The sequence below is a fragment of the Arachis hypogaea genome, chromosome 10 (assembly GCF_003086295.3).
Source record: "Arachis hypogaea cultivar Tifrunner chromosome 10, arahy.Tifrunner.gnm2.J5K5, whole genome shotgun sequence".
Taxonomy (NCBI): domain Eukaryota; kingdom Viridiplantae; phylum Streptophyta; class Magnoliopsida; order Fabales; family Fabaceae; genus Arachis; species Arachis hypogaea.
In genome coordinates this window covers 84,194,671-84,221,114 of record NC_092045.1, presented here as the reverse complement: position 1 = coordinate 84,221,114, position 26,444 = coordinate 84,194,671, and the positions used below count along the sequence as shown (strand labels likewise).

Genomic DNA, 26,444 nt, shown 5'->3' with positions numbered 1-26,444 from the left:
AAGTATGTTGATTCTTGAACACAGCTATTTTTATGAGTCTTGGTCGTGGCCCTAAGCATTTTGTTTTCCAGTATTACCACCGGATACATAAATGCCACAGACACATGACTGGGTGAAGCTTTTCAGATTGTGACTCAGCTTTGCTAGAGTCCCCAGTTAGAGGTGTCCAGAGCTCTTAAGCACACTCTTTTTGCTTTGGATCACGACTTTAACCACTCAGTCTCAAGCTTTTCACTTGGACCTGCATGCCACAAGCACATGGTTAGGGACAGCTCGATTTAGCCGCTTAGGCCTGGATTTTATTTCCTTGGGCCCTCCTATCCATTGATGCTCAAAGCCTTGGATCCTTTTACCCTTGCCTTTTGGTTTTAAGGGCTATTGGCTTTTTCTACTTGCTTTTTCTTTTTCTTTCTATTTTTTTCGCAAAATATTTTTTTTCGCAAGCTTTTGTTTTTCACTGCTTTTTCTTGCTTCAAGAATCAATTTTATGATTTTTCAGATCATCAATAACATTTCTCTTTGTTTATCATTCTTTCAAGAGCCAACAATTTTAACATTCATAAATAACAAGATAAAAAATATGCATTGTTCAAGCATTCATTCAGAAAACAGAAAGTATTGTCACCACATCAATATAATTAAACTAAATTCAAGGATAATTTCGAAATTCATATACTTCTTGTTCTTTTGAATTAGAAACATTTTTCATTTAAGAGAGGTGAAGGATTAATGGAATTATTCATAGCTTTAAGACATAGTTACTAACTACTAATGATCATGAAGTAGAGACACAAAACATAGATAAACATATAACATAAAAATCGAAAACAGAGAGATAAGAACAAGGAAGTTAAGGAATGAGCCCACCTTAGTGAGGGTGGCGCCTTTTGAAGGTCCAATGGTGCTTTTTGAGCTCCTTTATGTCTCTTCCTTGCTTCTGTTGCATGATCCCTAATGATTTTGGTGTTTCTATCCTTAGTTGCTTCCAATAATTATGTGGAGGAACATGTATCCCCTGAGGTATCTCAGAGATTTCTTGATGAGGGAATTCCTCATGCTCTCTTGACGTGCAGTCAAATGCGCTTCTATTGAGCTATGGACCCTTGAGATGAATCTCTCCATCTCCCATGACTCGGAGGTGGAAAAATTTTTTTTCCTTCCCTTTTCTCTCTCTTTTTTTTTTAAGGTTTCTCTGGCCTTAGGTGCCATCAATGGTTATGGAAAAGCAAAAAGCTATGCTTTTACCACACCAAACTTAAAATGTTGCTCGCCTTTGAGCAAAAGAAGAAAGAATGGAAGAAGATGTGGAGGAGAGGGAGAGATGTGTATGATTCGGCCATATGGGTGGGATTGGGTGGGGAAGAGATGGATGGATGTGAGTGGTGAAGGGGACTAATTGGGAAGAGTGTTTATTGGAAAGAATATTAAGAAGATGAGTGGAGGTAGGTGGGGATCCTGTGGGGTCCACAGATCCTGAGATGATCCTGTGGGGTCCACAGATCCTGAGGTGTCAAGGATTTACATCCCTACACCAATTAGGCATGTAAAATGCCTTAGCATAACATTCTGGCGTTTAAACGCCGAAGTGGTGCATGTTCTGGGCGTTCAACGCCCATGTGTAGCATGTTTCTGGCGTTGAACGCCAGTTCCATGCTTGTTACTGGCATTCAGCGCCAGCTTTCCTCAGGGCACATTCCTGGCATCTAAACGCCAGGATGTTGCTTGTTTCTGGCGTTCAGCGCCAGATCTATGCTTTATTTTGGCGTTGAATGCCAGCCAGATGCACCTTACTGGCGTTTAAATGCCAATAAGTCTTTCCTACAGGGTGTGATTTTTTCTCTACTATTTTTGATTCTATTTTTAATTTTAATATTTTTTCATGACTCCTCATGATCATGAACCTACTAAAACACAAAATAACAATCAAATAAAAATAAAAATAGATAAATAAAAATTGGATTGCCTCCCAACAAGCGCTCTTTTAATGTGACTAGCTTGACAGTGGGCTCTCATGGAGCCTTAGAGAAGTTCAGAGCATGATGAAGGTTTCCCAACACCAAACTTAGAGTTTGAATGTGGGGTCTTCTCAACACCAAACTTAGAGTTTGGTTGTGGCCTCCCAACACCAAACTTAGAGTTTGATTGTGGGGGCTCTTTTGGACTCTGTACTGAGAGAAGCTCTGCATGCTTACTCTCTTTTGTTACAGAGGGATGGCCATGTGCCTTAAACACAAGGTAGTCCCCATTCAATTGAAGGACTAATTTTCCTCTGTTAACATCTATTACAGCACCTGCTGTGGCTAGGAAAGGTCTTCCAAGGATGATGCATTCATCCTCTTCCTTCCTAGTGTCTAGGATTATGAAATCAGCAGGGATGTAAAGGCCTTCAACCTTTACTAACATGTCCTCTACTAATCCATAAGCTTGTCTTACTGACTTGTCTGCCAATTGTAATGAGAATAAGGCAGGCTGTACCTCAATGATCCCTAGTTTCTCCATTACAGAGAGTGGCATAAGATTTATCCCTAACCCAGGTCACAAAGAGCCTTGTTAAAGGTCATGGTGCCTATGGTACAGGGTATTAAGAATTTGACAGGATCTTGTCTCTTTTGAGGTAAGATTTTCTGAACCCATGTATTTAGTTCTCTAATGAGCAAGGGAGGTTCACCTTCCCAAGTCTCATTACCAAACAACTTGGCATTCAACTTCATGATGGCTCCTAGATATTGAGCAACTTGCTCTCCAGTCATATCCTCATCCTCTTCTGAGGAAGAATAGTCTTCAGAGCTCATGAATGGCAGAAGGAGATTTAGTGGAATCTTTATGGTCTCTATATGAGCCTCAGATTCCTTTAGATCCTCAATAGGGAACTCCTTCTTGCTTGAGAGACGTCCCAAGAGGTTTTCCACACTAGGATTTTCGTCCTTCTCCTCCCTTGTGCATTCGGCCATATTGATTACATCAATGGCCTTGCACTCTCCTTTTGGATTCTCTTCTGTATTGCTTGGGAGAATACTGAGAGGAGATTCAATGATTTTCTTACTCAGCTGGCCCACTTGTGCCTCCAAATTTCTAATGGAGGATCTTGTTTCACTTATGAAACTTAAAGTGGCCTTAGACAGATCAGAGACTATGTTTGATAAGTTAGAGGGGCTCTGTTCAGAATTCTCTGTTTGTTGCTGAGAAGATGATGGAAAAGGCTTGTTATTGCTTAGCCTGTTTCTTCCACCATTATTAAAGCCTTGTTGAGGCTTTTGTTGATCCTTCCATGAGAAATTTAGATGATTTCTCCATGATGAATTATAGGTGTTTCCATAAGGTTCACCCATGTAATTTACCTCTTCTATTGCAGGGTTCTCTGGATCATAAGCTTCTTCAGAAGCTGCCTCTTTAGTACTGTTGGATGCATTTTGCCATCCATTCAGACTTTGAGAAATCATGTTAACTTGCTGAGTCAACACTTTGTTCTGAGCCAATATGGTGTCCAAAGCATCAATTTCAAGAACTCCCTTCCTCTGAGGCGTCCCACTATTCACGGAATTCCTCTCAGAAGTGTACATGAATTGGTTATTTGCAACCATGTCAATAAGTTCTTGAGCTTCTGTAGGCGTTTTCTTTAGGTGAATGGATCCACCTGCAGAATGGTCCAATGACATTTTGGAAAACGCAGATAGACCATAATAGAATATATCTAATATGGTCTATTCTGAAAACATGTCAGAAGGACACTTTTTGGTCATCTGCTTGTATCTTTCCCAAGCTTCATAGAAGAATTCACCATCTTTTTGCTTGAAGGTCTGAACATCCACTCTAAGCTTGCTCAGTTTTTGAAGAGGAAAGAATTTATCCAAGAAGGCCGTGACCAGCTTATCCCAAGAGTCCAGGCTATCTTTAGGTTGTAAGTCCAACCATGTTCTAGCTCTATCTCTTACAGCAAAAGGGAAAAGCATGAGCCTGTAGACTTCAGGATCTACTCCATTCGTCTTTACAGTCTCACAAATTTGCAGGAACTCAGTTAAAAACTGGTAAGGATCTTCAGATGGAAGTCCATGAAACTTGCAGTTCTGTTGCATTAGAGCAACTAATTGAGGTTTTAGCTCAAAATTGTTTGCTCCAATGGCCGGAATGGAGATGTTTCTTCCATCAAATTTGGAAGTTGGTTTAGTGAAATCACCAAGCATCCTCCTTGCATTATTGTTGTTGAGTTCGGCTGTCATCTCCTTTTCTTGTTCAAAAATTTCAGAAAGGTTGTCTCTGGATTGCTGTAATTTAGCTTTTCTTAATTTCCTCTTCAGAGTCCTTTCAGGTTCAGGATCAGCTTCAACAAGAATGTCTTTTTCCTTGTTCCTACTCATATAGGGAAGAAGAGAACAAGAAAAGAAAGAGGAATCCTCTATGTCACAGTATAGAGATTCCTTTATGTTAGCATAAGAAGAAAGGGAATAGGAGTGAAGAAGAATGAATAGGTAGGGGCAGTGATTTGAGATGAAGAGAGGTGGAAAGAAGTGTTAGTAAATAAATAAATAAATAGAAGAAGGGGTGAGAAAAGAAATTTCGAAAATAAATTTGAAAAGAAGTTAACTGATTTCGAAAATAAAAGATAAGATAGAATTAAAATTAAAACAATTAATTAATTAAAAAGAATTTTTGAAAAAGGGATGAGATATTTTCGAAAATTAGAGAGGGAAAAGTAGTTAGGTGGTTTTGAAAAAGATAAGAAACAAACAAAAAGTCAAATAGTTAGTTGAAAAAGATATTAAAATCGAATTTGAAACGATAAGAAGATAAGAAGTTAGATAAGATATTTTCAAATTAAATTTTTGAAAAAGATAAAATTTTGAAAAAGACATGATATAAAAGATAAGATAAGATAGATTTAATTTTTAAAATTAAAATTAATTACTTAACTAACAAGAAATTAAAAGATAAGATTCTAGAATTTAAAGATTGAACCTTTCTTAACAAGAAAGTAACAAACTTCAAATTTTTGAATCAATCATATTAATTGTTAGCATAATTTTCAAAAATTTGAAATAAAGTTAAGAAAAATATTTTTGAAAAATAATTTTCAAAATTTTCGAAAAAAATAGAAAAAATGAAAAAGATATGATTTTTGAAAAAGATTTTGAAAAGATAAGATTTTTAAAATTGAAAATTTGACTTGACTTACAAGAAATAACTAATTTTAAAAATTTTTGACTAATTCAACTCAAATTTTCAAAAATTTGGAGGGAAATAAGGAAAATATATTTTTTTTATTTTTGAATTTTTGATGATGAGGGAGAAAAACATAAAAATGACTCACAACATTAAAATTATGAATCAAAACTCATGATGCATGCAAGAACACTATGAATGTCAAGATGAACACCAAGAACACTTTGAAGATCATGATGAACATCAAGAACATAATTTTGAAAAATTTTTGATGCAAAGAAAATATGCAAGATACCAAACTTAAAAATCTTTAATGCATGGACTCTAACAAACAAAAAATGCATATGAAAAACAACAAACAACACAAAACAAGAAAACATCAAGATCAAACAAGAATACTTGTCAATAACAACTTGAAGATCATGAAGAACACCATGAATGCATGAATTTTCGAAAAATGGAAAAAAAATTTTTAAAGCATGCAATTGACACCAAACTTAAAAGTTGACTCAAGACTCAAACAAGAAACACAAAATATTTTTTATTTTTATGATTTTATGATTTTTTGTATTTTTATTATTTATTTCAAAAATATTCTTTAGAAAAACGAAAATAAAGAAATTTTTTTTTGAAAATTTTTAGAAAACTTTTTGTAAAGAAAATTACCTAATCTGAGCAACAAGACGAACCATTAGTTGTCCATACTCGAACAATCCCCGGCAACGGCGCCAAAAACTTGGTGGACGAAGTTGTGATCATCAACAATGGCTCCAAAGGCTTAGTGCTCTCAAATGTGAATCACACTTTGTCACAACTCCGCACAACTAACCAGCAAGTGCACTGGGTCGTCCAAGTAATACCTTACGTGAGTAAGGGTCGATCCCACGGAGATTGTTGGTATGAAGCAAGCTATGGTCATCTTGTAAATCTCAGTCAGGCTTATCCATGTGGTTATGGGAGATTAGATAATTAAAAGATAAATAAAATAAACAGGAAATAAAGATAAAGTTACTCATGTAATCCAATGATGAAAATTTCAGATAGGTGCATGGAGATGCTGTGTTCCTTCCGAATCTCTACTTTCTTATTACATTCATCCAATCCTTCTTACTCCTTTTCATGGCAAGCTGTATGTAGGGCATCACTGTTGTCAATAGCTACATCCCATCCTCTCAGTGAAAATGGTCCAAATGCTCTGTCACAGCACGGCTAATCATCTGTCGGTTCTCAATCAGGTTGGAGTAGAATCCAGTGATTCTTTTGCGTCTGTCACTAACGCCCAGCCTTCAGGAGTTTGAAGCTCGTCACAGTCATTCAATCACGGAATCCTACTCGGAATACCACAGGTAAGGTTAGACTTTCCGGATTCCCATGAATGCCGCCATCATTTCTAGCTTATACCACGAAGATTCTGATTAAGGAATCCAAGAGATATGCGCCCGGCCTAAGGTAGAACGGAAGTGGTTGTCAGTCACGTGCATTCATAGGTGAGAATGATGATGAGTGTCATGGATCATCACATTCATCAAGTTGAAGTGCAACGAATATCGTAGAACAGGAGTAAATCGAATTGAATAGAAAATAGTAGTAATTGCATTGAAACTTGAGATACAGCAGAGCTCCACACCCTTAATCTATGGTGTGTAGAAACTCCACCGTTGAAAATACATAAGTGAAAGAGGTTCAGGCATGGCCGAATGGCCAGCCCCCATGAAGGTCTAAGGACTAGGCGTCCAGAGATAGCTAATACACTAGTAAAAAGTCCTATTTATAATAAACTAGCTGCTAGGGTTTACAGAAGTAAGTAATTGATGCATAAATTCACTTCCGGGGCCCACTTGGTGTATGTTTGGGCTGAGATTAAATGTTACACGAGCTGAGGCTTATCTTGGAGTTGAACGCCAAGTTGTAACGTGTTTTGGGCGTTCAACTCTGGTTCATGACGTGTTTCTGGTGATTGACTCCAGAATACAGCATGGAACTGGCGTTGAGTGCTAGTTTACATTATATAATCTCGAACAAAGTATAAACTATTATATATTGCTGGAAAGCTCTGGATGTCTGCTTTCCAACGCCGTTGAGAGCACACCATTTGGAGTTTTGTAGCTCCAGAAAATCCGTTTCGAGTGTAGGGAGGTCAGATTCCAACAGCATCAGCAGTCCTTTGTCAGCCTTCTTATCAGAGTTTTGCTCAGGTCCCTCTATTTCAGCCAGAAAATACCTGAAATCACAGAAAAATACACAATCTCATAGTAAAGTCCAGAAATGTGAATTTAGCATAAAAACTAATGAAAACATCCCTAAAAGTAACTAGATCATGCTAAAAACTACCTAAAAACAATGCCAAAAAGCGTATAAATTATCCGCTCATCATATATCTATATTCTGTCCTTCTCTTACTCTCCTTTATGCCTTTATCTGTATATCGCTTTCAAATTCATGCTTTATCTTTTAGTTGTTGATACGTAAGCGATACGACTTCGCGATTTTTATTTTACTCCTTTTCAAGCTTCTCGTTTAATACTTCCTTTTACTTTTACTTATAATTATGTATTATAATCCACCTGAGAGTCGTACCACCATAATATCATTGAATTATGACTCGAGCATAAAGATATGAATATTAGGGTGTTATAGAGCTTGCTTTTGTTTTCAGTTTGAGAAATATATGTGTTGGATGAGACATGTATTTGTTTATTTTCACTACATATTAATTTTTGTAAGAAGAATTTTATATATATATTTTGAAAATTTTTAAACAATGAATCCAATATTTATATGTATGGGAGAGGTTATCCATTGTTAAATCTCACACCATATGCAAGAAAAATCAAAAGAGTCCCATATACTTTAAATAACAACTTTCAGTTCAAAAACATGTAAATCATTGAGCTACAGATAGGATCTGATGCTATGGTGGAATAATATGCTAGGTAATTTCCTAAATTCACATATGAATAAATTGAAAGAAATATTGAAACTACATCTTTTTTATGAAAATAATGAACATACTTAATTTCTCTTAATTCTTATGTACATCAATATTAGCGTATATCAATTATTAATTCCTTGATATATATGGTAAGCCGTTTGGAGCAATTTACATATATGTAATTTATAGGTCTACTTAATTTGTGGGTATTTTTTATCTCTAATAATCAAATCAGATTTCATTTCTATTACAGAGTCCATAAATAGTAGTAGCTACATTCCATTAGAAATTAACGATTTCTTTGTCTCTTATAAGAAAAAAGCAGCAACATGTTATATAAGTTTGTAATTTGTTTTTAATTTGAAAACAGTCTATATAAGACTAGGCCTAAGATAAAACTAAATTTTGATTTGTTAATAAACAACAGAAGATAGATCTTTGCCTTCTCTTTGATTCTTTCTTCTTGTATGATTTTCATTTGTTGCATTATATTCTTTGTTCCAGAACTTAGACTAAGTTCATTTAAACATGTGCACATGACATGAAATGAGAAACAAGATCTAATATAATATCCATAATCTTCTAAATTTTGAGTGGGTAATGTTAGTGTGCCTATTTCATTTAGAACAACTCAAAGTTGACATAAATATGCTCATATATAAGTACATAACATGAATTAAAGCAAGATATGTTATCAAAATATTTAGTTTATTCTGTCGTATCCTATGATTAGTTACCAATGTTCAATGGAATGAAATCATCAAAATGTTTGATTTGAATGTTAGTATTTTACCCCTGTATTTGTACTTAGGTTTTGTAGCAAAACAAAATGTGTTGCTTTATGTATCGAAAAATGGATGCATAAGCCTTGTGTATGATTTGTATTATGTATTGCATACTTGAATTGATTTACAAAGTTTGAATGTCTTCTAACTAAATATTTTAATAGTTTTTTTTTACAGAATGGATCCCAAACAGAAGATGAGAGTTATTGCTTGCTTGATTTTACATTTTGAATTAATAAATGACCTTATGGTTAAGCTGTTAATGATTTGCTATGTTTTGATTATATTGCAATTGAGAAAAAAGAAAAGAAAATGGAATGATAGTTATAGTAGGCAAGTAGTAAGGGATGTTAGTGTCGATAGGATTATTTATTTTAGTGATCTAGCATGTATAGAAAATACAAGAATGGATAGGCGTGCCTTTCATGCATTGTGTAACATGCTTAGAGAAGATGGAAGGTTAGAACCAAGTAGGAATACGGATGTAGAAAAAATAGTTGCCATGTTTTTACATATTATAGCACATGACATCAAAATTAGAGTAATAAAGAGACAATTTATGAGATCAAAAGAAACAATTAGTAGGCGGTTTAATGATGTATTGCTTGCTATTTTGAGATATCATAATCTCTTGCTGAAGAAACCTCAACCATTTAGCCAGGATAGAATGGATGAACGATGGAAATGGTTCAAGATAATTTATCTTACTAATGTTATTAAACCTAATATGCTTGGTGTGCTTTAATATTGAGTTAATTGATCTTTTTTTGGATTTTAGAATTGCCTAGGAACCTTAGATGGTACCCATATCAAAGTCAATGTCCTTGAGGCTGATAAGTCTAGATATCACAACAGAAAAGGTGACATAACAACCAATGTGCTTGGAGTGGTTGCTCCCGATATGCAATTTATCTATGTATTGGCAGGTTGGGAGGGTTCAACTGCGGATTCTAGGGTATTACGAGATGCACTATTTCGCAATGGGTTTAGTGTTCCCCAAGGTATTTTACTGAAAGTTTAGTATGTTATCAAAGTAACCATTTGATCTTTCATTAATTTTGTTTAATTTTATATGTCACACTAGTTCATTACTACTTATGTGAAACTGGATACATGAATTGTGAAGGATTTTTGGCACCTTATAGAGGTCAAAAATATCATTTGAGTGAGTTTAATCTACATAATCAACCCAATACAGTGCAAGAACTTTTTAATATGAAACACTCACAAGCTAGAAATGTCATTGAAAAAGCATTTGGAGTATTGAAAGCAAGATGAAGAATTTTAAGGGGAAGGTTATTTTATCCTATCAAGACACAAGGAAGAGTTATAACTACATGTTGTCTTTTGCATAATCATATTAGAAGAGTGATGGTTGTGGATCCTATTGATGAGATGTGAAAAAGGGCATAAACCAAATCTCAAGAACATTAGAGTTGGAGATGTCTTACATGTGTTAAAAGACTACACAATAATAAATTAATGTCAGATTCGATAAATGAGATTTATCGGGTGCCCTAAAGAAATAATGAGATTATTTCTATCACCCCTTTTTATGACAAAGTGTCTGTAATAAGAGGTTAAACTCTCTTTTAGAAAAAGGGATTCCCTCCCAAAGGAAGATAAGGTGAACAAATAAAACTTGATAAAGTCAAGACAATCGAAAAATTTTGATTTATGCAATGTTAAAAGGAACTTTGTATTTACAAAGAAAAGTAGAAATTTAATTACTTTTATTATAATTGTTTACCACTCAATAGAGGATATACTTTCTCCTGAAAGTATAAAAAGTTTGATCATCAAACTAATTTTTTGAAAAGTAGTCTGTTTGTATAATGATACAATTCTATAAAGATAGATCTAATGGTTACTTAGATTTTTTATAATCATATTCAATAAGAATTGTCCTTAGAATAAAATTATACACTATTGTAGTGGGAGATTTTCTATTTTGAGAAAACATGATATTTATTATGCACTAGACGTATTTTGCAATAGGTCAAGCACATGTGCTTAAGAGCAAAGGTGTTTAAGGTCAAAAGAGTTTGATAAACACAAATGCACATTGAAAAATTATACACATGATCGATTGGCTCTAGTACAAGTTAGAAATTATTGAGATAATAGTATGCCTAAGATCCAATATATCATGATTGGTTCTCGTGCAAGTGGGAGATTGTTGGGAATAAGTAGTATGACCACAATCTAATCAATCATGTGTCAAATAATTTGTTATTATTGTTATACTAAAATGTTAATATAATAAAGTCCTTGATTAAATTTAGAGATTTATCATTGTGATAGTGATCATAATATTGAGAGAGAAATCTTTTATAATTTAATCTAAATTGTTTTTAGTTATAGAATTATTAAAAAGGACATTAATAATTCGAAAAGATCAATATATGTATATATATATAGTGCATATAGAGATATGACCATTGAACTGACTCACTTTGAGAATTCCTAATGGTTATAATTATCGCATATTTGTCAATAAGATATTCTTAAGATGAACATAGTAATAGAGTTTCCTTTGACCTGTGACTGTCATAGTAATTAACAATGTATTTGTTATACTTTAATTCAGGACACCTAATACCCTAGGATGCTAGTTGAATGGATATTGGGTATAATTTAAATACTTGTAGAATTAATAATTAGTCAATAAGGAATTTGTCAACTCTCAGTAAAGAGTTTGAGCTCTATGATTATAACGACTGGGATGAATAAAATTTTGGCCGAAGAGATTGAATGAATGAAGAAATGAGTTTCTTAAGTTATTCAGAGTTCATTATAATAATAGTAACAAGTTATAGTTTGACAATTAAACCATACTCTAAAGGTTAACCAAAAGCTGGAAAGATGGAAGGAATTATACTTTGTTCTTCTCAGGTTTTTAGTAAAAATATATTACTTCATACTATTAGGTCGTTAAGGAGTGTTGCTAGACGCCAACCTTGATTGGTAAATTTAGTATAACTAATTTACTACCCGCTTAGTATTGAACCTATGGGGTCACACACTAATGTGTGTTCTAATCTTTGTTGTAGAATTATCTAATTATTATTTTGATTTGATCAAATAAATAATTATATTAATTCAAATGAAATATTATTGTATTCTTTACTAGCACCGAGAATATAATAATAATGATAATTGAGAATATTAAATGAGATTTGAGAATAATTAGTTATTCTATTTCTAAATTTGAATTATAAATTTGGATGAGATCATAATTGATATTATTTTAAATTGTTATGATAGGATTTATAAAATTTGAAGGATTCAGATTTGGAATTTCAAGATATGATTGATTCAAATATAAAATTAGAAACAAATCTCATATTATATATATGTATGCCAAGAGTAGAGGGGATGGTAGAAACCAACACAAGGATTTTGTTCTTTTACCTCTACACACATAAACGTATGCGGGCCTATTCTTGGAGAAGAATTTTATGGCATGCAAAGAGTTGCAAGATGTTTCTCAATTTAGATCAAATGTCCATTGGTCAAGGAGTTGACAGCAAAAGTTGGTCTCGGTGTGGATACCCATAGCTCCTTCGTACCGTCGAAGGAGAAAGTGATTTTTACCCAATGCAAAAGTGATTTTTACACAGGTATTTAGATCTGATCTATATAATATTATTGGAATAAAGTTGAAGCATAAAATAAATCTTTAGAATTACTTTATTTTCTTCCACCGTGTGTTATGAACACATAGTAATTCTTCACCACACTTACATCAATAATAGAAATACTAAAGTTGTATTTTGATAAAATATAATTTTTTTACCAACTTAATTACTAAGCATCTTTACATGCCATTTGTTTAATCTTCCATGTATTTTAAAAAGTTGGACTGTGTCCCTACACGTTAATGTATAAGATATAGATTCGTGAATATATCTATTTTATAACCAAAGATGAACAAGCACAATATTATAACGTTAATTATTTACTCAAAGTATACATACAAAATCAGCCTGATACTTTATACTAACGTTATCCTAAAAGTTAAGCACGCATACATGGCATGTCTTCCCATCTATATTTGGATTGTAATTGTTGTAGTAAAGCCATGGACGACCTGGAGGGAGCTTCTCCCCAAAATGTAATTCTTTCTACAAATCCAAAAAATATGATAATTGTTTTAAGCATTGCTGTTACTTATTTATTAATACAGTTCTCTCAATTGATCAGCTTCCCATCACATCAACAAATCAAATTTTCATATCAGCAATTGAAATTTTCTTCCCTAGTATTAATCAGAATTCTAATAAGCCTTCCAATGTCACTAACAGGCACAATATGGTGACCAGAAAAAAATCTGGTACTCACAAGCCTAAAGCTTTCAACAGTGAAGCTCAGACTCATACCTACTGGGAAAGAGAGGAGATGTTGAGGAGAAGATTGTATTTTATGACTTAACATCAATATTACAATATGTGAGAATACTAAAAAGTTCTTCACTCTTATATCGGGACAGTGGCAAATCCAATGGTTGAAGGATGTTGTACTTTGTGAACTATAACATCATATATTGTGTATTAATTTGATCAAATGCTATCTTAGTAGTATTTAATAGTTGTTATTTAAAAATAAAAGCATAAAACCATAATTTCGGAGACCGGTAGTCCACGCTTTCTTCCCTTGCACCTCGGAGTCCTCTTCTTTGTGACTGGTTCGTCACCGAAACACATTGAGGAGTTGGCATCAAGTATGCGTTTCAAAGTGTCTGACGGTAGTGTAACAACTGGAGCAGTATTCAAAAGCTTTACACCGTCACTCCCACTTTTTTACGAGGAACCAACCATTTTCACAAACTCTGGGAGAGCTGTTGTTATCCCTTGCACAATAGCTTCGCGAATCATCGTCGATAGTGCCTTGACAACACCCTTTCCAAACTTCAAGATGCCATTAAATAAGACGCGTTACTAAATAATAAGGTAACGACACAACCAATATAAACATCACAAAAGATAACTAAAAACATGTTAAATAAAGTATTTCGAGAAAGTAAGGCAACTTCGGGTATTATATCCCAAAAATAGATTACCTTCTCGTCCAATGCGGAAGAGTCCATGTTCGATTCTCCCTTAGAAGTTACTGAAGCATCTGGTGTGTACTGTTTAAGCCAAATAAATTTCATTATTTATATTAGACTAAAAAAACTACTAAACAGATATTACAAAAGACTATTAATCCCAAGTTTCATTTAACAAAAATAAGCATGATTACCTTACTCATACTCTTTTCTCCCCTGATCTGCGGTGATTGAAAAAAGAGTGCTTTGGTCTAAAACTTTACGGTAAACACTGTTATTTATAGAGATAACTGAAAGATAACAAAAAAACTATTTTTTTATAAAGATATCCTAATAAATAAGAAAGATATTCTAATTTTTCAATTATTCAAAAAAATCTATTATTTTTATAAAGATATCCTAATAAATAATAAAGATATTCTATTTTTTCATTTGATATTCAAATTCAAATTCAATCTAGTAATTTTTTTATAAAGATGTCTTACAAAATAATTAAGTTAATCCAATTTACGATTTCGTATTCAAATTAAATATTTGAAATTTAAATTCTAGTTTACCTTTTGTTGCGGGATCTGGTGGAAAGGTTGATCGGCAACCAATCCTGATGCTGAATTTCCTCAATTCCATCGCTCCCTTCCTTCTCCTTTGATAAAAGTCCAGTCTCTCTGTTAGTGAAAAGAACCATCAAAGCTCCCTTCCTTCTCCTTCTTTCTGATCCTATAGATCCAAGAGTGTAACTGCTATTTCACCGCTTAGCCTTAGTGACTTCATGATTTTCTTCGAGCCACTACTCCCTGAAATTGTTTAGTTGCTATCTGGGCATGAGATGTTCTCATTCATGGATGAGTATAGCAGCTATAACCAAGTTAAGATGAACCTGGTGAATGCGAAAAAGAGTGAATGGCAGCAGTGATAGTCAAGTAGGTTGGGATTTGAGAGATGTGAAAAGTGAGTGGAGGGGGAAGAAAAAAAGAGAAACGTGAAATGCAGAAATAAGTCAAATGACAGATTGAACATTAGGGTTTCTCCTCATTCAACATAGCAACTAAAGTATTTTAATTATATATTTATTTTAAAATCAAATAAAGATAACCTATTATATTTTAGAATTAAACGCTAATGAGTAAATATAGTGATAGATTGGTAGTAGGATGAAGAAGGCTAATCTTATCATTGGTATATATATTTATAATAAATTATATAACTAATAATTTTAAATAAAGTATTTTTTTATTCAAAAATTACATTCAAAATATTTTTTTAATTTATTATTTTTAGAAAATTATAAAAAGAACTCAATTCTATTACAATGTATTAATTCTATCATCATAACATTTTATAATCAAATTCGATTGTACAAGGTTAATAACAAAGAAACAATTAACATTATGTAACAATAATATCAAAATTAAATCCTTACAATAAAAAGTGACAAATTTAAGTTATAAACATGTATAAATAATTATAATAACGAATAAATTATAATAATAATAAATTTTATGTTCATTATAAAGTGAGCTATAGTTTACATATGCGTTCCAAGTTCTTAATTTAACTTTTTTATAAATATTATAATAATCAATCTTACCTAACAATTTTTATATTAAAATTTTTTAATAATTAAATATTTCTAATAACTTTTTAGAGTAATTTTTTAAATTAAATTTTACAAAATTTTTTAATTTAGTAATAAAATGGATAGAAGCTTTAACTTCTGTCATGCATTAGAGAAGTAAAAATCTATCTACTTATACTATTTGAATAGTTATACTTTGAATATGTACTGATATCATTAACGTATAATGTAGAGGATGTCCAATAAGTAAAAAACATAATTTTAGAAACCAAGAGCAAACTTATTATTATTATTTAAAAGATAGTAATACTATAATTATTAATAAACTCTCATATTTTTTATTTTTATTTGTATTTTCTATATATATTAATTTTTTTTTTGTAAAAGAACAAATCTATGGAATGATTATTTTTTCATTCATTTATTTCTTTTAGACATATTTTTCTTTAATTTTCTATTATACTCAAGAGACAAATATATCTTTAGAGTATTGGTAAAATAGTCTTGTCTAAATTGGTATCCATCATAGATCAATGAAGAACTAGTCACATCATATAACCATACCGATCCTTTTAGAGTGTGGACACTACTAGAAAATTAGTTATTACAGACGGATATTTCTGACGAATTTTATCCCACAAAAATACAGACGGAATTTCAGAGAGATTTTTTCGTCAGAAAAAAAATGAATTAGCATAAATTACAGAGGGAAATCAGAATCCGTCGATAATTCTGTCGGTAAAATTAATTTTTTTTGTGTGGAAAATGATGCTGCGTTTTATTAAATTATTACAGATGAAAAATTCTGTCTGTAATTTAAAATTTTCCGTCAGAAAATTTTAATTTAAACCTAACTTCATCCCCAACCTATCGAGATCTCTTCTTTTTCTTCCTTCCTTCTCTCTTTTCTTTCTTCTTTCACACCCTAAAACCCTAACTAACCACAATTTCTCTCAGAAATGGTATTTCACCATCGCAGAAAACTCATGCCAGAAATCTGCGAGTCCCTCTGCCATGTGGAGTAGAATTGTTCTTCAAACTGTGATGATTGCCTCAAAATCTACATCACCAACCCCCAATACTACTATTAGGGGTGTTCGCGGTGCGGTTTGGTTCAATTTTTGAGAGAAAAGTCATCCGATCCGATCGTCTAATTAAACTGCGGTTTGGTTTGGTTCAGTTTTTTATTGAAGCCATCCAAACCAAACCAAACCAATTAACCAATTCAAAAAAATACTACCATACTATTTCACAAAATTATAACATTGAAATCAACAAACACAAATACACAATAGCTAACAAAGTATTGGTCTAATGAAATTTAAGGACAAAAAGAATTCAAATACAACAATTAAAGAAGTTTAAAAGTTCAATAGTCAACACAACTGAAAATAAAAATAAATTTCCATTAAAAGATAGTCAAGTTATACATTCTAATAATAAAGAGAACAATTCATACTACCATGATACATGTGCCCAAATCAATGAATCAACTCAAAGTTTAATTCTCTTCATCCAACAAGGAAGCAAACATAGAAAAACCTGCTGAGCAACAAAATTGCATTGCCATAGAGAAGGTGAATCCTGAAGAAAAAAATTCTTATGCTAGAGAAGAAGGAGGTGATGTCAATGGAATTCAAGAAGTGTCTTCAGAGTCATTGTTTTCGCTGTCGACTGATTATAGAAAACCAATTTCATCAGCTGAAATAGCAGAGACCGAAGTTAATAGCCTGAGGCAGGACAAGAAAGAAGAAACTCAAGAAAGGGATCATGATGTTTCCTCTGTGTTGAATCCAATTGAGAATGTTGATACACAAGGGAGGGTGGCCAAATCCACATTGCTTAAGTCACTAAAGAACAATGATAAAGAAAACATCAACAATTCAGTAGTGGAGGACATAGCAATATCCCTCAGTCCAGAGCCAAATATGAAGCTCTCAAAACGCAAGGCAAGGCAGAAGGCGAATGATAACAAGCAAGAGATTGGCATTGACACATCAATGAATCAACTCAAAGTTTAAGAGCATATAAGTCATGCTAACTAAAAAGGTGAATCTTGAATCATATTAGTTATTAGAACCTTCTATGCAACAATAAGAGCAAGACTGCAATTAGATCCATCAATCCAGCAACCATCTAATCAACCCATTGATACATACATACATACATACATACTTAATCTATCATCTAGAACCACCTGATTAAAATAAATTTTAAGAGTAAACACTCAACATGATAAAGAATAAAGACATCTACAAAATTTTCTGATTTGATTAATAAAGACATCTATTCAATTCAGAATTATCTAATCAATAATCAATAATAGCAGCTGGTGGACGAAATTGTGATCACTTGTTCTTTCTACTTGTAGGATGTTTACTCTGAGGGCATTGTTTATTTTCACAACTCCGTTCAACTAACCAGCAAGTGTACTGGGTCGTCCAAGTAATAAACCTTACGTGAGTAAGGGTCGAATCCACAGAGATTGTTGGTATGAAGCAAGCTATGGTCACCTTGCAAATCTCAGTTAGGCAGATTAAATTGGTTTATGGGTTTTCAAATTTTAAAGAAGAAATAATAAAATAGAATATAATAAAGAGGGATAGAACACTTATGCAGATTCATTGGTAGGAATTTCAGATAAGCGGATGGAGGTGCTGTAGAGCCCAAGGACGCCTGCTCTCCTACTGCTTCTACTCAATCCTTCTTACTCCTTTCCATGGCAAGCTTTGTATAGGGGTTCACCATCAACTGTGGCTACTTTCTTCCTCTCGGGGAAATACCCTGTGCGGCTGTCACTCGCACAGCTAACCAGTCTGGAGGCATCACCCATGGCTAATGGCTACATCCCATCCTCGCAGTGAAAACTAATGCACGCACTCTGTCACAGTACGGCTAATCACCGGTTGGTTCCCGCTCCTACTGGAATAGAATCCCTCTTTTGCGTCTGTCACTAACGCCCAGCAGGTTAAAGTTTGAAGCACGTCACAGTCATTCATTACCGGAATCCTACTCGGAATACCACAGACAAGGTGAGACTTTCCGGATTCCCAGGATCCTACTCGGAATACCACAGACAAGGTGAGACTTTCCGGATCCTCATAAATGCCGCCATCTATCTAGCTTATACCACGAAGATTCTGTTGGGGAATCTAAGAGATACGCATTCAAGCTCTGTTGCATGTAGAACGGACATGGTTGTCAATCACGCGCATTCATAAGTGAGAATGATAATGAGGGTAATCTGACTCATAACATTCATCATGTTCTTGGGTACGAATGAATATCTTGGAATAAGAATAAGATAGAGATTTGAATAAAAGATAATAGAACTTCATTAATACTTGAGGTACAGCAGAGCTCCACACCCTTAATCTATGGTGTGCAGAAACTCCACCGTTGAAAATACATAAGCAAAGAGTTCAGGCATGGCCGAATGGCCAGCCCTCTCTAACGTGATCACAGGATTCAAAATACAATCCAGGATGTCTAATACAATAGATAAATGTCCTATATATACTAGACTAGCTACTAGGGTTTACATGAGTAAGTAATTGATGCATAAATCCACTTCCGGGGCCCACTTGGTAGTATGCTTGGGCTGAGCTTGATTAATCCACGTGTAGAGGCATTTCTTGGCGTCAAACTTTGAGTTATGACGTGTTTTGGGCGTTTAACTCCGGATCATGACGTTTTTCTGGCGTTTAACTCCAGACAGCAGCGTGTACTTGGCGTTCAACGCCAAGTTACGTCGTCATTCTTCGAATAAAGTATGGACTATTATATATTGCTGGAAAGCCCTGGATGTCTACTTTCCAACGCCGTTGAGAGCGCGCCAATTGGAGTTCTGTAGCTCTAGAAAATCCATTTCGAGTGCAGGGAGGTCAGATTCCAACAGCATCAGCAGTCCTTTTGTCAGCCTTCTTCAGAGTTTTGCTCAAATCCCTCAATTTCAGTCAGAATTTACCTGAAATCACAGAAAAACACACAAACTCATAGTAAAGTCCAGAAATGTGAATTTAACATAAAAACTAATGAAAACATCCCTAAAAGTAGCTTAAACTTACTAAAAACTATATGAAAACAATGCCAAAAAGCGTATAAATTATCCGCTCATCACAACACCAAACTTAAATTGTTGCTTGTCCCCAAGCAACTGAAAATCAAATAGGATAAAAAGAAGAGAATATACTATAAATTCCAGAATATCAATGAATATTAATTTAATTAGATGAGCGGGACTTGTAGCTTTTTGCTTCTGAATAGTTTTGGCATCTCACTTTTTCTTTTGTAGTTTAGAGAGATTGACGTCTCTGGGAACTTAGAATTTCAGATAGTGTTATTGACTTTCCTAGTTAAGCATGTTGATTCTTGAACACAGCTACTTATGAGTCTTGGCCTTGGCCCTAAGCACTTTGTCTTCCAGTATTACCACCGGATACACAAATGTCACAGACACATAACTGGGTGAACCTTTTCAGATTGTGTCTCAGCTTTGCTAAAGTCCCCAGTTAGTGGTGTCCAGAGCTCTTAAGCACACTCTTTTGCTTTGGATCACGACTTTAACCACTTAGTCTCAAGCTTTTCACTTGGACCTTCATGACACAAGCACATGGTTAGGGACAGCTTGATTTAGCCGCTTAGGCCTGGATTTTACTTCCTTGGGCCCTCCTATCCATTGATGCTCAAAGCCTTGGATCCTTGCTACCCTTGCCTTTTGGTTTTAAGGGCTATTGGCTTTTTCTGCTTGCTTTTTCTTTCTATTTTTTTTTTCGCCACTTTTTTTTTCACTGCTTTTTCTTGCTTCAAGAATCAATTCATGAATTTTTCAGTTCATCAATAACATTTCTCTTTGTTCATCATTCTTTCAAGAGCCAACAATTTTAACACTCATAAACAACAAGATCAAAAATATGCACTGTTCAAGCATTCATTCAGAAAACAAAAATTATTGCCACCACATCAATATAATTAAATTAAATTCAAGGATAAATTCGAAATTCATGTACTTCTTGTTCTTTTGAATTAAAACATTTTTCATTTAAGAGAGGTGAAGGATTCATGGAATTATTCATAATCTTTAAGGCATGGTTACATACTAATGATCATGAAGTAAAGACACAAAACATAGATAAACACAATATTAAAAACGAAAAACAAAAAGAAAATAAAGAACAAGGAATGAATCCACCTGAGTGAGGGTGGTGCCTTCTTGAAGGTCCAATGGTGCTTTTTGAGCTTCTTTATGTCTTTTCCTTGCTTCTGTTGCATGATCCCTAGTGATTTTGGTGTTTTTAACATTATTTGCTTCCAATATTTGTGTGGAGGATAACTTATCCCCTGAGGTATCTCAGGGATCTCTTGATTTGCAGCCACATGTTCTAACCAACTGAGCTATTCCAGCTTACATGAGTCTTTCCATCTTCCAAGACTCAGAGGTGGAAGCTTTTGTCTTCCCTTTGAGGTTTCTCTGGCCTTAGGTGCCATTAATGGTAATGGAAAAGCAAAAAAGCTATGCTTTTGCCACACCAAACTTAAAATATTGCTCGCCCCCGAGCAAGAAAAGAAAGAAGAGAAGAAGAAGAAGAAGATAATGGAGGTGAGTGAGGGGAGATGGATTCGGCTATATGGGTGGGATTGGGTGGGGAAGAGAAGTTAAATTGTAAAGGTAGGTGGGGTGTATGGGGTGGAATGGGTAGCAGCAGGTGGTGAATGAAAAACAGAAGGGATGATCATGAATGGAAAGAGAGAGGGCGAGGTAGGTGGGGATCCTGTGAGGTCCACAGATCCTGAGGTGTCAAGGAATTCCATCCCTGCACCAAATAGGCATGTAAAATGCCTTGGCATACCATTCTGGCGTTTAAACGCCCATTGGTGCATGTTCTGGGCGTTCAACGCCCATGATGCATGTTTCTGGCGTTGAACGCCAGTTTCATGCTTGTTCCTGGCGTTCAGCGCCAGTTTGTCCTCTCTGTGCACCATCCTGGCGTTTAACGCCAGGTTGTTGCTTGTTTTGGGCGTTCAGCGCCAGAAAGATGCTCTGTTCTGGCGTTGAACGCCAGCCAGATGCATCTTCTGGGCGTTGAACGCCAGCCCGTGCGTCCTCCAGGGTGAAAAATTTTTTTCTTCTGTTTTTGACTCTGTTTTTAATTTTTTTGATTTTTTCGTGACTCCTCATGATCATGTACCTAATTCAACACAAAAATAACACCAAAACAAAATAAAATAAAATTAGATAAATAAAATTGGGTTGCCTCCCAACAAGCGCTTCTTTAATGTCAATAGCTTGACAGTGGCTCTCATGGAGCTAAAAGGTGATCAGGTCAATGTTGTATAGTCCCAACACCAAACTTAGAGTTTGGATATGGGGTCTTAACACCAAACTTAGAGTTTGGTTGTGGCCTCACAACACCAAACTTAGAGTTTGACTGTGTGGGCTCTTCTTGACTCTGAACTGAGAGAAGCTCTTCATGCTTATTCTCTTTTGTCATAGAGGGATGGCCATGTGCCTTAAACACAAGGTAGTCCCCATTCAATTGAAGGACTAACTCACCTCTGTGGACATCTATCACAGCTTCTGCTGTGGCTAGGAAAGGTCTTCCTAGGATGATGCATTCATCATCTTCCTTCCTAGTATCTAGGATTATGAAATCAGCAGGGATGTAAAGGCCTTCAACCTTCACTAGCACGTCCTCTACCATTCCATAAGCTTGTCTCGTTGACTTGTCTGCCAATTGTAATGAGAACAAGGCAGGTTGTACCTCAATGATCCTCAGTTTCTCCATTACAGAGAGTGGCATAAGGTTTATCCCTGACCCAAGATCACATAGAGCTTTTTCAAAGCTCATGGTGCCAATGGTACAAGGTATTAGGAACTTGCCAGGATCTTGTTTCTTTTGAGGTAGAGTTTTCTGAATCCAAGTATCTAGTTCATGAATGAGCAAGGGAGGTTCACTTTCCCAAGTCTCATTACCAAATAGCTTGGCATTCAGCTTCATGATAGCTCCTAGATATTGAGCAACTTGCTCACTAGTCACATCTTCATCCTCTTCAGAGGATGAATATTCTTCAGAGCTCATGAATGGCAGAAGGAGATTTAATGGAATCTCTATGGTCTCTAAGTGAGCCTCAGATTCCCTTGGATCCTTAATAGGACACTCCTTCTTGCTTGAAGGACGTCCCAGGAGGTCTTCCTCACTAGGATTTTCGTCTTCCTCCTCCTCTATGCATTCGGCCACTTTGATTAAATCAATGGCCTTGCACTCTCCTTTTGGATTCTCTTCTGTATTACTTGGGAGAATACTGGGAGGAGTTTCAATGACTTTCTTACTCAGCTGGCCCACTTGTGCCTCCAAATTTCTAATGGAGGACCTTGTTTCATTCATGAAACTGAAAGTGGCTTTTGACAGATCAGAGACTATATTAGCTAAATTAGAATTATTTTGTTCAGAGTTCTCTGTCTGTTGCTGAGAAGATGATGGATATGGCTTACTATTGTTCAGCCTATTTCGTCCACCATTGTTAAAGCCTTGTTGAGGCTTTTGTTGATCCTTCCAGGAGAAATTTGGGTGATTTCTCCATGATGGGTTATAGGTGTTTCCATATGGTTCACCCATGTAATTAACCTCTGCCATGGCAGGGTTCTCAGGATCATAAGCTTCTTCAGACGCTACCTCTCTAGTACTGTTGGATGCATGTTGCAATCCATTCAGATTTTGAGAGATTATGTTGACCTGTTGAGTCAACACTTTGTTCTGAGCCAATATGGCATTCAGAGCATCAATTTCAAGAACTCCTTTCTTCTGAGGGACCCCATTATTCACAAAATTCCTCTCAGAGGTATACACGAACTGGTTGTTTGCAACCATGTCAATGAGTTCTTGAGCCTCTTCAGGCGTTTTCTTCAGGTGAATAGATCCACCTGCAGAATGGTCCAATGACATTTTCGAAAATTCAGAGAGACCATAATAGAATATATCTAATAGGGTCCATTCTGAAAACATGTCAGATGGACATCTTTTGGTCAACTACTTGTATCTTTCCCAAGCTTCATAGAGGGATTCACCATCTTTTTGTTTGAAGGTTTGAACATCCACTCTCAGCTTGCTCAGCTTTTGAGGAGGAAAGAATTTATCCAAGAAGGCAGTGACCAGCTTATCCCATGAGTCCAGGCTATCCTTAGGTTGTGAATCCAACCATATTCTAGCTCTGTCTCTTACAGCAAAAGGGAAAAGCATGAGTCTGTAGACTTCAGGATTAACTCCATTCGTCTTTACAGTATCACAGACTTGCAAGAACTCAGTTAAAAACTGATAGGGATCTTCAGATGGAAGCCCATAAAACTTGCAGTTTTGTTGCATTAATGCAACTAGTTGAGGCTTAAGCTCAAAGTTATTGGCTCCAATGGCAGGAATGGAGATGCTTCTTCCATCAAACTTGGACGTTGGCTTTGTGAAGTCACCAAGCATTCTCCTTGCATTATTATTATTATTATTTTCGGCTGCCATGTCCTTCTCTTGTTCGAAAATTTCTGAAAGGTTATTTTTGGATTGTTGTAATTTAGCTTCTCTTAATTTTCTCTTCAGAGTCCTTTCAGGTTCTGGATCAGCTTCAACAAGAGTGCCTTTATCCTTGTTCCTGATCATAAGAAAGAGAAGAAAACAAAAGAAGAAAAAGGAATCCTCTATGTCACAGTATAGAGATTCCTTTATGTTAGTAGAAGAAGAAAGAGGTAGAAGAATGAAGAAGGAGATTCGGATTTGTGGATGAAGAGAGGTGAAGAGAAGTGTTAGTAATTAATTAATTAAATAGAATAAGAGAAGAGAAAGAAATTTTCGAAAATAATTTTGAAAAAGTGGTTAGTAATTTTCGAAAATTAAAGATGAGATGAGATTAAAATTAAAATTTAAAACAAAAAGAATTTTTTTTTTTGAAAAAGAGAGGGAGAATTTTCGAAAATTAGAGAGGGAAAAGTAGTTAGGTGGTTTTGAAAAAGATAAGAAACAAACAAAAAGTTAGTTAGTTGATTGAAAAAGATTTGAAATCACATTTTGAAAAAGATAAGAAGATAAGAAGTTAGATAAGATATTTTGAAATCAAATTTTGAAAAAGATAAAATTTTTGAAAAGGATAAGATAAAAGATAAAAAGATAAATTTGAAAAAGATATTTTGAAAAAGATTTAATTTTAAAAATTACTTAACTAACAAGAAACTACAAGATAAGATTCTAGAATTTAAAGATTAAACCTTTCTTAACAAGAAAGTAACAAACTTCAAATTTTTGAACCAATCACATTAATTGTTAGCTAATTTCGAAAATTTGATATAAAGATAAGAAAAAGATTTTTGAAAATATTTTGAAAAATAATTTTGAAATTTTCGAAAATTATATAAAAAAATGAAAAAGATATGATTTTTGAAAAAGATTTTGAAGAGATAAGATTTTTAAAATTGAAATTTTGACTTGACTTGTGAGAAACAACTAATTTTAAAAATTTTTGACCAAGTCAATCCCAAAATTTCGAAATTTTGGAGGAAAATAAGGAAGAAATATTTTTGAAATCAAATTTTGAATGAAAAACACAAAAAATGACCCAAAACATGAAAATTTTGGATCAAGACACAAGATGCATGCAAGAATGCTATGAATGTCAAGATGAACACCAAGAACACTTTGAAGATCATGATGAACATCAAGAACATAATTTTGAAAAATTTTTGATGCAAAGAAAACATGCAAGACATCAAACTTAGAAATCTTTAATGCATGAAAAATATGAATGCAAAAGTGCACATGAAAAACAACAAACAACACAAAACAAGAAATCATCAAGATCAAACAAGAAGACTTGTCAAGAACAACTTGAAGATCATGAAGAACACTTATGAATGCATGAGATTTTCGAAAAATGCAAGAAAAATTTTTAAAAGCATGCAATTGACACCAAACTTAAAAATCAACACAAGACTCAAACAAGAAACACAAAATATTTTTGATTTTTATGATTTTCTAATTTTTTGTATTTTTATTAATTTTTTCGAAAATAAAGTTTACAAAAACGAAAAATAAAAGAAAAATTTTGAAAAAAAAAATTTTGAAAAGAAAATTACCTAATCTGAGCAACAAGATGAACCGTCAGTTGTCCATACTCGAACAATCCCCGGCAACGGCGCCAAAAACTTGGTGGACGAAATTGTGATCACTTGTTCTTTCTACTTGTAGGATGTTTACTCTGAAGGCATTGTTTATTTTCACAACTCCGTTCAACTAACCAGCAAGTGTACTGGGTCGTCCAAGTAATAAACCTTACGTGAGTAAGGGTCGAATCCACAGAGATTGTTGGTATGAAGCAAGCTATGGTCACCTTGCAAATCTCAGTTAGGCAGATTAAATTGGTTTATGGGTTTTCGAATTTTAAAGAAGAAATAATAAAATAGAATATAATAAAGAGGGATAGAACACTTATGCAGATTCATTGGTAGGAATTTCAGATAAGCGGATGGAGGTGCTGTAGAGCCCAAGGACGCCTGCTCTCCTACTGCTTCTACTCAATCCTTCTTACTCCTTTCCATGGCAAGCTTTGTATAGGGGTTCACCATCAACTGTGGCTACTTTCTTCCTCTCGGGGAAATACCCTGTGCGGCTGTCACTCGCACAGCTAACCAGTCTGGAGGCATCACCCATGGCTAATGGCTACATCCCATCCTCGCAGTGAAAACTAATGCACGCACTCTGTCACAGTACGGCTAATCACCGGTTGGTTCCCGCTCCTACTGGAATAGAATCCCTCTTTTGCGTCTGTCACTAACGCCCAGCAGGTTAAAGTTTGAAGCACGTCACAGTCATTCATTACCGGAATCCTACTCGGAATACCACAGACAAGGTGAGACTTTCCGGATTCCCAGGATCCTACTCGGAATACCACAGATAAGGTGAGACTTTC

The 26,444-nt window shown here is 34.6% G+C and overlaps 2 non-coding genes across 2 annotated transcripts; both read left to right on the top strand.

The window, feature by feature from the left end:
• The first annotated feature begins 3,714 nt into the window (after nt 1–3,714).
• Nucleotides 3,715–3,818, top strand: LOC112719521 (small nucleolar RNA R71). Its single transcript, XR_003161819.1, has one exon. It is a non-coding gene; the product is annotated as a small nucleolar RNA R71 (small nucleolar RNA).
• A 19,683-nt stretch (nt 3,819–23,501) lies between these two features.
• Nucleotides 23,502–23,605, top strand: LOC112719335 (small nucleolar RNA R71). The gene has a single exon (XR_003161640.1). It is a non-coding gene; the product is annotated as a small nucleolar RNA R71 (small nucleolar RNA).
• The last annotated feature ends 2,839 nt before the right edge of the window (nt 23,606–26,444 follow it).